At 52.1% G+C, this 9,904-nt stretch overlaps 30 non-coding genes across 30 annotated transcripts; 20 read left to right on the top strand and 10 right to left on the bottom strand.

The window, feature by feature from the left end:
- Positions 1-185: 185 nt before the first annotated feature.
- Positions 186-258, top strand: Trnav-cac (transfer RNA valine (anticodon CAC)). The gene has a single exon. It is a non-coding gene; the product is annotated as a tRNA-Val (tRNA).
- Positions 259-416: 158 nt separating this feature from the next.
- Trnav-aac (transfer RNA valine (anticodon AAC)) lies at positions 417-489 on the top strand. Its single transcript has one exon. It is a non-coding gene; the product is annotated as a tRNA-Val (tRNA).
- Positions 490-684: 195 nt separating this feature from the next.
- Positions 685-756, bottom strand: Trnap-agg (transfer RNA proline (anticodon AGG)). The gene has a single exon. It is a non-coding gene; the product is annotated as a tRNA-Pro (tRNA).
- Positions 757-1,167: 411 nt separating this feature from the next.
- Trnav-cac (transfer RNA valine (anticodon CAC)) lies at positions 1,168-1,240 on the top strand. Its single transcript has one exon. It is a non-coding gene; the product is annotated as a tRNA-Val (tRNA).
- Positions 1,241-1,398: 158 nt separating this feature from the next.
- On the top strand, positions 1,399-1,471 carry Trnav-aac (transfer RNA valine (anticodon AAC)). The gene has a single exon. It is a non-coding gene; the product is annotated as a tRNA-Val (tRNA).
- Positions 1,472-1,666: 195 nt separating this feature from the next.
- Trnap-agg (transfer RNA proline (anticodon AGG)) lies at positions 1,667-1,738 on the bottom strand. The gene has a single exon. It is a non-coding gene; the product is annotated as a tRNA-Pro (tRNA).
- A 411-nt stretch (positions 1,739-2,149) lies between these two features.
- On the top strand, positions 2,150-2,222 carry Trnav-cac (transfer RNA valine (anticodon CAC)). Its single transcript has one exon. It is a non-coding gene; the product is annotated as a tRNA-Val (tRNA).
- Positions 2,223-2,380: 158 nt separating this feature from the next.
- Positions 2,381-2,453, top strand: Trnav-aac (transfer RNA valine (anticodon AAC)). Its single transcript has one exon. It is a non-coding gene; the product is annotated as a tRNA-Val (tRNA).
- A 195-nt stretch (positions 2,454-2,648) lies between these two features.
- On the bottom strand, positions 2,649-2,720 carry Trnap-agg (transfer RNA proline (anticodon AGG)). The gene has a single exon. It is a non-coding gene; the product is annotated as a tRNA-Pro (tRNA).
- Positions 2,721-3,110: 390 nt separating this feature from the next.
- Trnav-cac (transfer RNA valine (anticodon CAC)) lies at positions 3,111-3,183 on the top strand. The gene has a single exon. It is a non-coding gene; the product is annotated as a tRNA-Val (tRNA).
- Positions 3,184-3,341: 158 nt separating this feature from the next.
- On the top strand, positions 3,342-3,414 carry Trnav-aac (transfer RNA valine (anticodon AAC)). Its single transcript has one exon. It is a non-coding gene; the product is annotated as a tRNA-Val (tRNA).
- A 195-nt stretch (positions 3,415-3,609) lies between these two features.
- On the bottom strand, positions 3,610-3,681 carry Trnap-agg (transfer RNA proline (anticodon AGG)). Its single transcript has one exon. It is a non-coding gene; the product is annotated as a tRNA-Pro (tRNA).
- A 411-nt stretch (positions 3,682-4,092) lies between these two features.
- Positions 4,093-4,165, top strand: Trnav-cac (transfer RNA valine (anticodon CAC)). The gene has a single exon. It is a non-coding gene; the product is annotated as a tRNA-Val (tRNA).
- A 158-nt stretch (positions 4,166-4,323) lies between these two features.
- Positions 4,324-4,396, top strand: Trnav-aac (transfer RNA valine (anticodon AAC)). The gene has a single exon. It is a non-coding gene; the product is annotated as a tRNA-Val (tRNA).
- Positions 4,397-4,591: 195 nt separating this feature from the next.
- Positions 4,592-4,663, bottom strand: Trnap-agg (transfer RNA proline (anticodon AGG)). The gene has a single exon. It is a non-coding gene; the product is annotated as a tRNA-Pro (tRNA).
- Positions 4,664-5,074: 411 nt separating this feature from the next.
- Trnav-cac (transfer RNA valine (anticodon CAC)) lies at positions 5,075-5,147 on the top strand. Its single transcript has one exon. It is a non-coding gene; the product is annotated as a tRNA-Val (tRNA).
- A 158-nt stretch (positions 5,148-5,305) lies between these two features.
- Positions 5,306-5,378, top strand: Trnav-aac (transfer RNA valine (anticodon AAC)). The gene has a single exon. It is a non-coding gene; the product is annotated as a tRNA-Val (tRNA).
- Positions 5,379-5,573: 195 nt separating this feature from the next.
- Positions 5,574-5,645, bottom strand: Trnap-agg (transfer RNA proline (anticodon AGG)). The gene has a single exon. It is a non-coding gene; the product is annotated as a tRNA-Pro (tRNA).
- Positions 5,646-6,035: 390 nt separating this feature from the next.
- Trnav-cac (transfer RNA valine (anticodon CAC)) lies at positions 6,036-6,108 on the top strand. Its single transcript has one exon. It is a non-coding gene; the product is annotated as a tRNA-Val (tRNA).
- A 158-nt stretch (positions 6,109-6,266) lies between these two features.
- On the top strand, positions 6,267-6,339 carry Trnav-aac (transfer RNA valine (anticodon AAC)). Its single transcript has one exon. It is a non-coding gene; the product is annotated as a tRNA-Val (tRNA).
- A 195-nt stretch (positions 6,340-6,534) lies between these two features.
- Positions 6,535-6,606, bottom strand: Trnap-agg (transfer RNA proline (anticodon AGG)). The gene has a single exon. It is a non-coding gene; the product is annotated as a tRNA-Pro (tRNA).
- A 411-nt stretch (positions 6,607-7,017) lies between these two features.
- On the top strand, positions 7,018-7,090 carry Trnav-cac (transfer RNA valine (anticodon CAC)). Its single transcript has one exon. It is a non-coding gene; the product is annotated as a tRNA-Val (tRNA).
- Positions 7,091-7,248: 158 nt separating this feature from the next.
- On the top strand, positions 7,249-7,321 carry Trnav-aac (transfer RNA valine (anticodon AAC)). Its single transcript has one exon. It is a non-coding gene; the product is annotated as a tRNA-Val (tRNA).
- Positions 7,322-7,516: 195 nt separating this feature from the next.
- Positions 7,517-7,588, bottom strand: Trnap-agg (transfer RNA proline (anticodon AGG)). The gene has a single exon. It is a non-coding gene; the product is annotated as a tRNA-Pro (tRNA).
- A 390-nt stretch (positions 7,589-7,978) lies between these two features.
- Trnav-cac (transfer RNA valine (anticodon CAC)) lies at positions 7,979-8,051 on the top strand. Its single transcript has one exon. It is a non-coding gene; the product is annotated as a tRNA-Val (tRNA).
- A 158-nt stretch (positions 8,052-8,209) lies between these two features.
- Positions 8,210-8,282, top strand: Trnav-aac (transfer RNA valine (anticodon AAC)). The gene has a single exon. It is a non-coding gene; the product is annotated as a tRNA-Val (tRNA).
- Positions 8,283-8,477: 195 nt separating this feature from the next.
- Positions 8,478-8,549, bottom strand: Trnap-agg (transfer RNA proline (anticodon AGG)). The gene has a single exon. It is a non-coding gene; the product is annotated as a tRNA-Pro (tRNA).
- A 411-nt stretch (positions 8,550-8,960) lies between these two features.
- Trnav-cac (transfer RNA valine (anticodon CAC)) lies at positions 8,961-9,033 on the top strand. Its single transcript has one exon. It is a non-coding gene; the product is annotated as a tRNA-Val (tRNA).
- A 158-nt stretch (positions 9,034-9,191) lies between these two features.
- Trnav-aac (transfer RNA valine (anticodon AAC)) lies at positions 9,192-9,264 on the top strand. Its single transcript has one exon. It is a non-coding gene; the product is annotated as a tRNA-Val (tRNA).
- Positions 9,265-9,459: 195 nt separating this feature from the next.
- On the bottom strand, positions 9,460-9,531 carry Trnap-agg (transfer RNA proline (anticodon AGG)). The gene has a single exon. It is a non-coding gene; the product is annotated as a tRNA-Pro (tRNA).
- Positions 9,532-9,904: the final 373 nt, after the last annotated feature.

Here is a 9,904-nt window from a genome sequence, read left to right on the forward strand (position 1 = left end):
GCGGGAAAAACCGCTATCTCGTTAGGGGTGCTACGGCAGACAAACTCTCGAGCACCCGAAGACTTCTTGTGCCCTCGGCTGTAATGGTTTCCAGGCTGTCAAAAGAACCGTCGCGTGTGCATTCGCGGACGGGAGACAGGCTGAGGTAATTTCGAGGGAACGGGGATGGACTCCTCACGTCCGCAGTTTCCGTAGTGTAGCGGTTATCACGTCTGCTTCACACGCAGAAGGTCCCCGGTTCGATCCCGGGCGGGAACAGTATTTTCCTGAATATGTCGTATTGTACTCCAGTGAGCCACGACATGTGAGGATCTTCTGCATGTACCTTTGTTATGCAAGTAGCGCATTTATTTAATTTTTTAGTTACGATGACAACATCAGCACGAGTTGCCTCTAAGGTAAGGCGCACACAAGTAGTTTCCGTGGTGTAGCGGTTATCACGTCTGCCTAACACGCAGAAGGTCCCCGGTTCGATCCCGGGCGGAAACACTTTTTCATCATTAAAAACAAGACATAGTAACATGCATCTGCTTCCATCTGTACCCAAAAACCTTCGTAATCGCCTTCACACGTCGGATCAGAGTGTCAATTGCTCACATCAAATATGAAATTCATTTGATACTGCCGCCGAGCATTTTGCGTCGACTCAGCCACTCACGTGCGATCAGTTTGCACAAAACGCTAGGGCTCGTCCGGGATTTGAACCCGGGACCTCCTGCACCCTAAGCAGGAATCATACCCCTAGACCAACGAGCCACCTGACATGGCGAATGACTATAATTTCAGTGCACTGGGTCCCTCGATGTGGTCCAGGGTGCTCTGGAAAGTCTCGTGTAGGCTGGCGGGATGGGGGCGGCGCGAATTCCCGCGGTCGGCGGCCTTCCTGGGCTATTGGTACCTTCATGTAGAGCTGCCGCTGGGCTCGCACTCCCTGCTGCTAAGAAAGTGATTGCTTTTGCTGCTATGACTTACAATCACGACTGCGGGAAAAACCGCTATCTCGTTAGGGGTGCTACGGCAGACAAACTCTCGAGCACCCGAAGACTTCTTGTGCCCTCGGCTGTAATGGTTTCCAGGCTGTCAAAAGAACCGTCGCGTGTGCATTCGCGGACGGGAGACAGGCTGAGGTAATTTCGAGGGAACGGGGATGGACTCCTCACGTCCGCAGTTTCCGTAGTGTAGCGGTTATCACGTCTGCTTCACTCGCAGAAGGTCCCCGGTTCGATCCCGGGCGGGAACAGTATTTTCCTGAATATGTCGTATTGTACTCCAGTGAGCCACGACATGTGAGGATCTTCTGCATGTACCTTTGTTATGCAAGTAGCGCATTTATTTAATTTTTTAGTTACGATGACAACATCAGCACGAGTTGCCTCTAAGGTAAGGCGCACACAAGTAGTTTCCGTGGTGTAGCGGTTATCACGTCTGCCTAACACGCAGAAGGTCCCCGGTTCGATCCCGGGCGGAAACACTTTTTCATCATTAAAAACAAGACATAGTAACATGCATCTGCTTCCATCTGTACCCAAAAACCTTCGTAATCGCCTTCACACGTCGGATCAGAGTGTCAATTGCTCACATCAAATATGAAATTCATTTGATACTGCCGCCGAGCATTTTGCGTCGACTCAGCCACTCACGTGCGATCAGTTTGCACAAAACGCTAGGGCTCGTCCGGGATTTGAACCCGGGACCTCCTGCACCCTAAGCAGGAATCATACCCCTAGACCAACGAGCCACCTGACATGGCGAATGACTATAATTTCAGTGCACTGGGTCCCTCGATGTGGTCCAGGGTGCTCTGGAAAGTCTCGTGTAGGCTGGCGGGATGGGGGCGGCGCGAATTCCCGCGGTCGGCGGCCTTCCTGGGCTATTGGTACCTTCATGTAGAGCTGCCGCTGGGCTCGCACTCCCTGCTGCTAAGAAAGTGATTGCTTTTGCTGCTATGACTTACAATCACGACTGCGGGAAAAACCGCTATCTCGTTAGGGGTGCTACGGCAGACAAACTCTCGAGCACCCGAAGACTTCTTGTGCCCTCGGCTGTAATGGTTTCCAGGCTGTCAAAAGAACCGTCGCGTGTGCATTCGCGGACGGGAGACAGGCTGAGGTAATTTCGAGGGAACGGGGATGGACTCCTCACGTCCGCAGTTTCCGTAGTGTAGCGGTTATCACGTCTGCTTCACACGCAGAAGGTCCCCGGTTCGATCCCGGGCGGGAACAGTATTTTCCTGAATATGTCGTATTGTACTCCAGTGAGCCACGACATGTGAGGATCTTCTGCATGTACCTTTGTTATGCAAGTAGCGCATTTATTTAATTTTTTAGTTACGATGACAACATCAGCACGAGTTGCCTCTAAGGTAAGGCGCACACAAGTAGTTTCCGTGGTGTAGCGGTTATCACGTCTGCCTAACACGCAGAAGGTCCCCGGTTCGATCCCGGGCGGAAACACTTTTTCATCATTAAAAACAAGACATAGTAACATGCATCTGCTTCAATCTGTACCCAAAAACCTTCGTAATCGCCTTCACACGTCGGATCAGAGTGTCAATTGCTCACATCAAATATGAAATTCATTTGATACTGCCGCCGAGCATTTTGCGTCGACTCAGCCACTCACGTGCGATCAGTTTGCACAAAACGCTAGGGCTCGTCCGGGATTTGAACCCGGGACCTCCTGCACCCTAAGCAGGAATCATACCCCTAGACCAACGAGCCACCTGACATGGCGAATGACTATAATTTCAGTGCACTGGGTCCCTCGATGTGGTCCAGGGTGCTCTGGAAAGTCTCGTATAGGCTGGCGGGATGGGGGCGGCGCGAATTCCCGCGGTCGGCGGCCTTCCTGGGCTATTGGTACCTTCATGTAGAGCTGCCGCTGGGCTCGCACTCCCTGCTGCTGCTATGACTTACAATCACGACTGCGGGAAAAACCGCTATCTCGTTAGGGGTGCTACGGCAGACAAACTCTCGAGCACCCGAAGACTTCTTGTGCCCTCGGCTGTAATGGTTTCCAGGCTGTCAAAAGAACCGTCGCGTGTGCATTCGCGGACGGGAGACAGGCTGAGGTAATTTCGAGGGAACGGGGATGGACTCCTCACGTCCGCAGTTTCCGTAGTGTAGCGGTTATCACGTCTGCTTCACTCGCAGAAGGTCCCCGGTTCGATCCCGGGCGGGCACAGTATTTTCCTGAATATGTCGTATTGTACTCCAGTGAGCCACGACATGTGAGGATCTTCTGCATGTACCTTTGTTATGCAAGTAGCGCATTTATTTAATTTTTTAGTTACGATGACAACATCAGCACGAGTTGCCTCTAAGGTAAGGCGCACACAAGTAGTTTCCGTGGTGTAGCGGTTATCACGTCTGCCTAACACGCAGAAGGTCCCCGGTTCGATCCCGGGCGGAAACACTTTTTCATCATTAAAAACAAGACATAGTAACATGCATCTGCTTCCATCTGTACCCAAAAACCTTCGTAATCGCCTTCACACGTCGGATCAGAGTGTCAATTGCTCACATCAAATATGAAATTCATTTGATACTGCCGCCGAGCATTTTGCGTCGACTCAGCCACTCACGTGCGATCAGTTTGCACAAAACGCTAGGGCTCGTCCGGGATTTGAACCCGGGACCTCCTGCACCCTAAGCAGGAATCATACCCCTAGACCAACGAGCCACCTGACATGGCGAATGACTATAATTTCAGTGCACTGGGTCCCTCGATGTGGTCCAGGGTGCTCTGGAAAGTCTCGTGTAGGCTGGCGGGATGGGGGCGGCGCGAATTCCCGCGGTCGGCGGCCTTCCTGGGCTATTGGTACCTTCATGTAGAGCTGCCGCTGGGCTCGCACTCCCTGCTGCTAAGAAAGTGATTGCTTTTGCTGCTATGACTTACAATCACGGCTGCGGGAAAAACCGCTATCTCGTTAGGGGTGCTACGGCAGACAAACTCTCGAGCACCCGAAGACTTCTTGTGCCCTCGGCTGTAATGGTTTCCAGGCTGTCAAAAGAACCGTCGCGTGTGCATTCGCGGACGGGAGACAGGCTGAGGTAATTTCGAGGGAACGGGGATGGACTCCTCACGTCCGCAGTTTCCGTAGTGTAGCGGTTATCACGTCTGCTTCACACGCAGAAGGTCCGCGGTTCGATCCCGGGCGGGAACAGTATTTTCCTGAATATGTCGTATTGTACTCCAGTGAGCCACGACATGTGAGGATCTTCTGCATGTACCTTTGTTATGCAAGTAGCGCATTTATTTAATTTTTTAGTTACGATGACAACATCAGCACGAGTTGCCTCTAAGGTAAGGCGCACACAAGTAGTTTCCGTGGTGTAGCGGTTATCACGTCTGCCTAACACGCAGAAGGTCCCCGGTTCGATCCCGGGCGGAAACACTTTTTCATCATTAAAAACAAGACATAGTAACATGCATCTGCTTCCATCTGTACCCAAAAACCTTCGTAATCGCCTTCACACGTCGGATCAGAGTGTCAATTGCTCACATCAAATATGAAATTCATTTGATACTGCCGCCGAGCATTTTGCGTCGACTCAGCCACTCACGTGCGATCAGTTTGCACAAAACGCTAGGGCTCGTCCGGGATTTGAACCCGGGACCTCCTGCACCCTAAGCAGGAATCATACCCCTAGACCAACGAGCCACCTGACATGGCGAATGACTATAATTTCAGTGCACTGGGTCCCTCGATGTGGTCCAGGGTGCTCTGGAAAGTCTCGTGTAGGCTGGCGGGATGGGGGCGGCGCGAATTCCCGCGGTCGGCGGCCTTCCTGGGCTATTGGTACCTTCATGTAGAGCTGCCGCTGGGCTCGCACTCCCTGCTGCTAAGAAAGTGATTGCTTTTGCTGCTATGACTTACAATCACGACTGCGGGAAAAACCGCTATCTCGTTAGGGGTGCTACGGCAGACAAACTCTCGAGCACCCGAAGACTTCTTGTGCCCTCGGCTGTAATGGTTTCCCGGCTGTCAAAAGAACCGTCGCGTGTGCATTCGCGGACGGGAGACAGGCTGAGGTAATTTCGAGGGAACGGGGATGGATTCCTCACGTCCGCAGTTTCCGTAGTGTAGCGGTTATCACGTCTGCTTCACACGCAGAAGGTCCCCGGTTCGATCCCGGGCGGGAACAGTATTTTCCTGAATATGTCGTATTGTACTCCAGTGAGCCACGACATGTGAGGATCTTCTGCATGTACCTTTGTTATGCAAGTAGCGCATTTATTTAATTTTTTAGTTACGATGACAACATCAGCACGAGTTGCCTCTAAGGTAAGGCGCACACAAGTAGTTTCCGTGGTGTAGTGGTTATCACGTCTGCCTAACACGCAGAAGGTCCCCGGTTCGATCCCGGGCGGAAACACTTTTTCATCATTAAAAACAAGACATAGTAACATGCATCTGCTTCAATCTGTACCCAAAAACCTTCGTAATCGCCTTCACACGTCGGATCAGAGTGTCAATTGCTCACATCAAATATGAAATTCATTTGATACTGCCGCCGAGCATTTTGCGTCGACTCAGCCACTCACGTGCGATCAGTTTGCACAAAACGCTAGGGCTCGTCCGGGATTTGAACCCGGGACCTCCTGCACCCTAAGCAGGAATCATACCCCTAGACCAACGAGCCACCTGACATGGCGAATGACTATAATTTCAGTGCACTGGGTCCCTCGATGTGGTCCAGGGTGCTCTGGAAAGTCTCGTGTAGGCTGGCGGGATGGGGGCGGCGCGAATTCCCGCGGTCGGCGGCCTTCCTGGGCTATTGGTACCTTCATGTAGAGCTGCCGCTGGGCTCGCACTCCCTGCTGCTGCTATGACTTACAATCACGACTGCGGGAAAAACCGCTATCTCGTTAGGGGTGCTACGGCAGACAAACTCTCGAGCACCCGAAGACTTCTTGTGCCCTCGGCTGTAATGGTTTCCAGGCTGTCAAAAGAACCGTTGCGTGTGCATTCGCGGACGGGAGACAGGCTGAGGTAATTTCGAGGGAACGGGGATGGACTCCTCACGTCCGCAGTTTCCGTAGTGTAGCGGTTATCACGTCTGCTTCACACGCAGAAGGTCCCCGGTTCGATCCCGGGCGGGAACAGTATTTTCCTGAATATGTCGTATTGTACTCCAGTGAGCCACGACATGTGAGGATCTTCTGCATGTACCTTTGTTATGCAAGTAGCGCATTTATTTAATTTTTTAGTTACGATGACAACATCAGCATGAGTTGCCTCTAAGGTAAGGCGCACACAAGTAGTTTCCGTGGTGTAGCGGTTATCACGTCTGCCTAACACGCAGAAGGTCCCCGGTTCGATCCCGGGCGGAAACACTTTTTCATCATTAAAAACAAGACATAGTAACATGCATCTGCTTCCATCTGTACCCAAAAACCTTCGTAATCGCCTTCACACGTCGGATCAGAGTGTCAATTGCTCACATCAAATATGAAATTCATTTGATACTGCCGCCGAGCATTTTGCGTCGACTCAGCCACTCACGTGCGATCAGTTTGCACAAAACGCTAGGGCTCGTCCGGGATTTGAACCCGGGACCTCCTGCACCCTAAGCAGGAATCATACCCCTAGACCAACGAGCCACCTGACATGGCGAATGACTATAATTTCAGTGCACTGGGTCCCTCGATGTGGTCCAGGGTGCTCTGGAAAGTCTCGTGTAGGCTGGCGGGATGGGGGCGGCGCGAATTCCCGCGGTCGGCGGCCTTCCTGGGCTATTGGTACCTTCATGTAGAGCTGCCGCTGGGCTCGCACTCCCTGCTGCTAAGAAAGTGATTGCTTTTGCTGCTATGACTTACAATCACGACTGCGGGAAAAACCGCTATCTCGTTAGGGGTGCTACGGCAGACAAACTCTCGAGCACCCGAAGACTTCTTGTGCCCTCGGCTGTAATGGTTTCCAGGCTGTCAAAAGAACTGTCGCGTGTGCATTCGCGGACGGGAGACAGGCTGAGGTAATTTCGAGGGAACGGTGATGGATTCCTCACGTCCGCAGTTTCCGTAGTGTAGCGGTTATCACGTCTGCTTCACACGCAGAAGGTCCCCGGTTCGATCCCGGGGGGGAACAGTATTTTCTTGAATATGTCGTATTGTACTCCAGTGAGCCACGACATGTGAGGATCTTCTGCATGTACCTTTGTTATGCAAGTAGCGCATTTATTTAATTTTTTAGTTACGATGACAACATCAGCACGAGTTGCCTCTAAGGTAAGGCGCACACAAGTAGTTTCCGTGGTGTAGCGGTTATCACGTCTGCCTAACACGCAGAAGGTCCCCGGTTCGATCCCGGGCGGAAACACTTTTTCATCATTAAAAACAAGACATAGTAACATGCATCTGCTTCCATCTGTACCCAAAAACCTTCGTAATCGCCTTCACACGTCGGATCAGAGTGTCAATTGCTCACATCAAATATGAAATTCATTTGATACTGCCGCCGAGCATTTTGCGTCGACTCAGCCACTCACGTGCGATCAGTTTGCACAAAACGCTAGGGCTCGTCCGGGATTTGAACCCGGGACCTCCTGCACCCTAAGCAGGAATCATACCCCTAGACCAACGAGCCACCTGACATGGCGAATGACTATAATTTCAGTGCACTGGGTCCCTCGATGTGGTCCAGGGTGCTCTGGAAAGTCTCGTGTAGGCTGGCGGGATGGGGGCGGCGCGAATTCCCGCGGTCGGCGGCCTTCCTGGGCTATTGGTACCTTCATGTAGAGCTGCCGCTGGGCTCGCACTCCCTGCTGCTGCTATGACTTACAATCACGACTGCGGGAAAAACCGCTATCTCGTTAGGGGTGCTACGGCAGACAAACTCTCGAGCACCCGAAGACTTCTTGTGCCCTCGGCTGTAATGGTTTCCAGGCTGTCAAAAGAACCGTCGCGTGTGCATTCGCGGACGGGAGACAGGCTGAGGTAATTTCGAGGGAACGGGGATGGACTCCTCACGTCCGCAGTTTCCGTAGTGTAGCGGTTATCACGTCTGCTTCACACGCAGAAGGTCCCCGGTTCGATCCCGGGCGGGAACAGTATTTTCCTGAATATGTCGTATTGTACTCCAGTGAGCCACGACATGTGAGGATCTTCTGCATGTACCTTTGTTATGCAAGTAGCGCATTTATTTAATTTTTTAGTTACGATGACAACATCAGCACGAGTTGCCTCTAAGGTAAGGCGCACACAAGTAGTTTCCGTGGTGTAGCGGTTATCACGTCTGCCTAACACGCAGAAGGTCCCCGGTTCGATCCCGGGCGGAAACACTTTTTCATCATTAAAAACAAGACATAGTAACATGCATCTGCTTCCATCTGTACCCAAAAACCTTCGTAATCGCCTTCACACGTCGGATCAGAGTGTCAATTGCTCACATCAAATATGAAATTCATTTGATACTGCCGCCGAGCATTTTGCGTCGACTCAGCCACTCACGTGCGATCAGTTTGCACAAAACGCTAGGGCTCGTCCGGGATTTGAAGCCGGGACCTCCTGCACCCTAAGCAGGAATCATACCCCTAGACCAACGAGCCACCTGACATGGCGAATGACTATAATTTCAGTGCACTGGGTCCCTCGATGTGGTCCAGGGTGCTCTGGAAAGTCTCGTGTAGGCTGGCGGGATGGGGGCGGCGCGAATTCCCGCGGTCGGCGGCCTTCCTGGGCTATTGGTACCTTCATGTAGAGCTGCCGCTGGGCTCGCACTCCCTGCTGCTAAGAAAGTGATTGCTTTTGCTGCTATGACTTACAATCACGACTGCGGGAAAAACCGCTATCTCGTTAGGGGTGCTACGGCAGACAAACTCTCGAGCACCCGAAGACTTCTTGTGCCCTCGGCTGTAATGGTTTCCAGGCTGTCAAAAGAACCGTCGCGTGTGCATTCGCGGACGGGAGACAGGCTGAGGTAATTTCGAGGGAACGGGGATGGATTCCTCACGTCCGCAGTTTCCGTAGTGTAGCGGTTATCACGTCTGCTTCACACGCAGAAGGTCCCCGGTTCGATCCCGGGCGGGAACAGTATTTTCTTGAATATGTCGTATTGTACTCCAGTGAGCCACGACATGTGAGGATCTTCTGCATGTACCTTTGTTATGCAAGTAGCGCATTTATTTAATTTTTTAGTTACGATGACAACATCAGCACGAGTTGCCTCTAAGGTAAGGTGCACACAAGTAGTTTCCGTGGTGTAGCGGTTATCACGTCTGCCTAACACGCAGAAGGTCCCCGGTTCGATCCCGGGCGGAAACACTTTTTCATCATTAAAAACAAGACATAGTAACATGCATCTGCTTCCATCTGTACCCAAAAACCTTCGTAATCGCCTTCACACGTCGGATCAGAGTGTCAATTGCTCACATCAAATATGAAATTCATTTGATACTGCCGCCGAGCATTTTGCGTCGACTCAGCCACTCACGTGCGATCAGTTTGCACAAAACGCTAGGGCTCGTCCGGGATTTGAACACGGGACCTCCTGCACCCTAAGCAGGAATCATACCCCTAGACCAACGAGCCACCTGACATGGCGAATGACTATAATTTCAGTGCACTGGGTCCCTCGATGTGGTCCAGGGTGCTCTGGAAAGTCTCGTGTAGGCTGGCGGGATGGGGGCGGCGCGAATTCCCGCGGTCGGCGGCCTTCCTGGGCTATTGGTACCTTCATGTAGAGCTGCCGCTGGGCTCGCACTCCCTGCTGCTAAGAAAGTGATTGCTTTTGCTGCTATGACTTACAATCACGACTGCGGGAAAAACCGCTATCTCGTTAGGGGTGCTACGGCAGACAAACTCTCGAGCACCCGAAGACTTCTTGTGCCCTCGGCTGTAATGGTTTCCAGGCTGTCAAAAGAACCGTCGCGTGTGCATTCGCGGACGGGAGACAGCCTGAGGT

Source organism: Schistocerca gregaria, chromosome 2 (assembly GCF_023897955.1).
Source record: "Schistocerca gregaria isolate iqSchGreg1 chromosome 2, iqSchGreg1.2, whole genome shotgun sequence".
Classification (NCBI taxonomy): domain Eukaryota; kingdom Metazoa; phylum Arthropoda; class Insecta; order Orthoptera; family Acrididae; genus Schistocerca; species Schistocerca gregaria.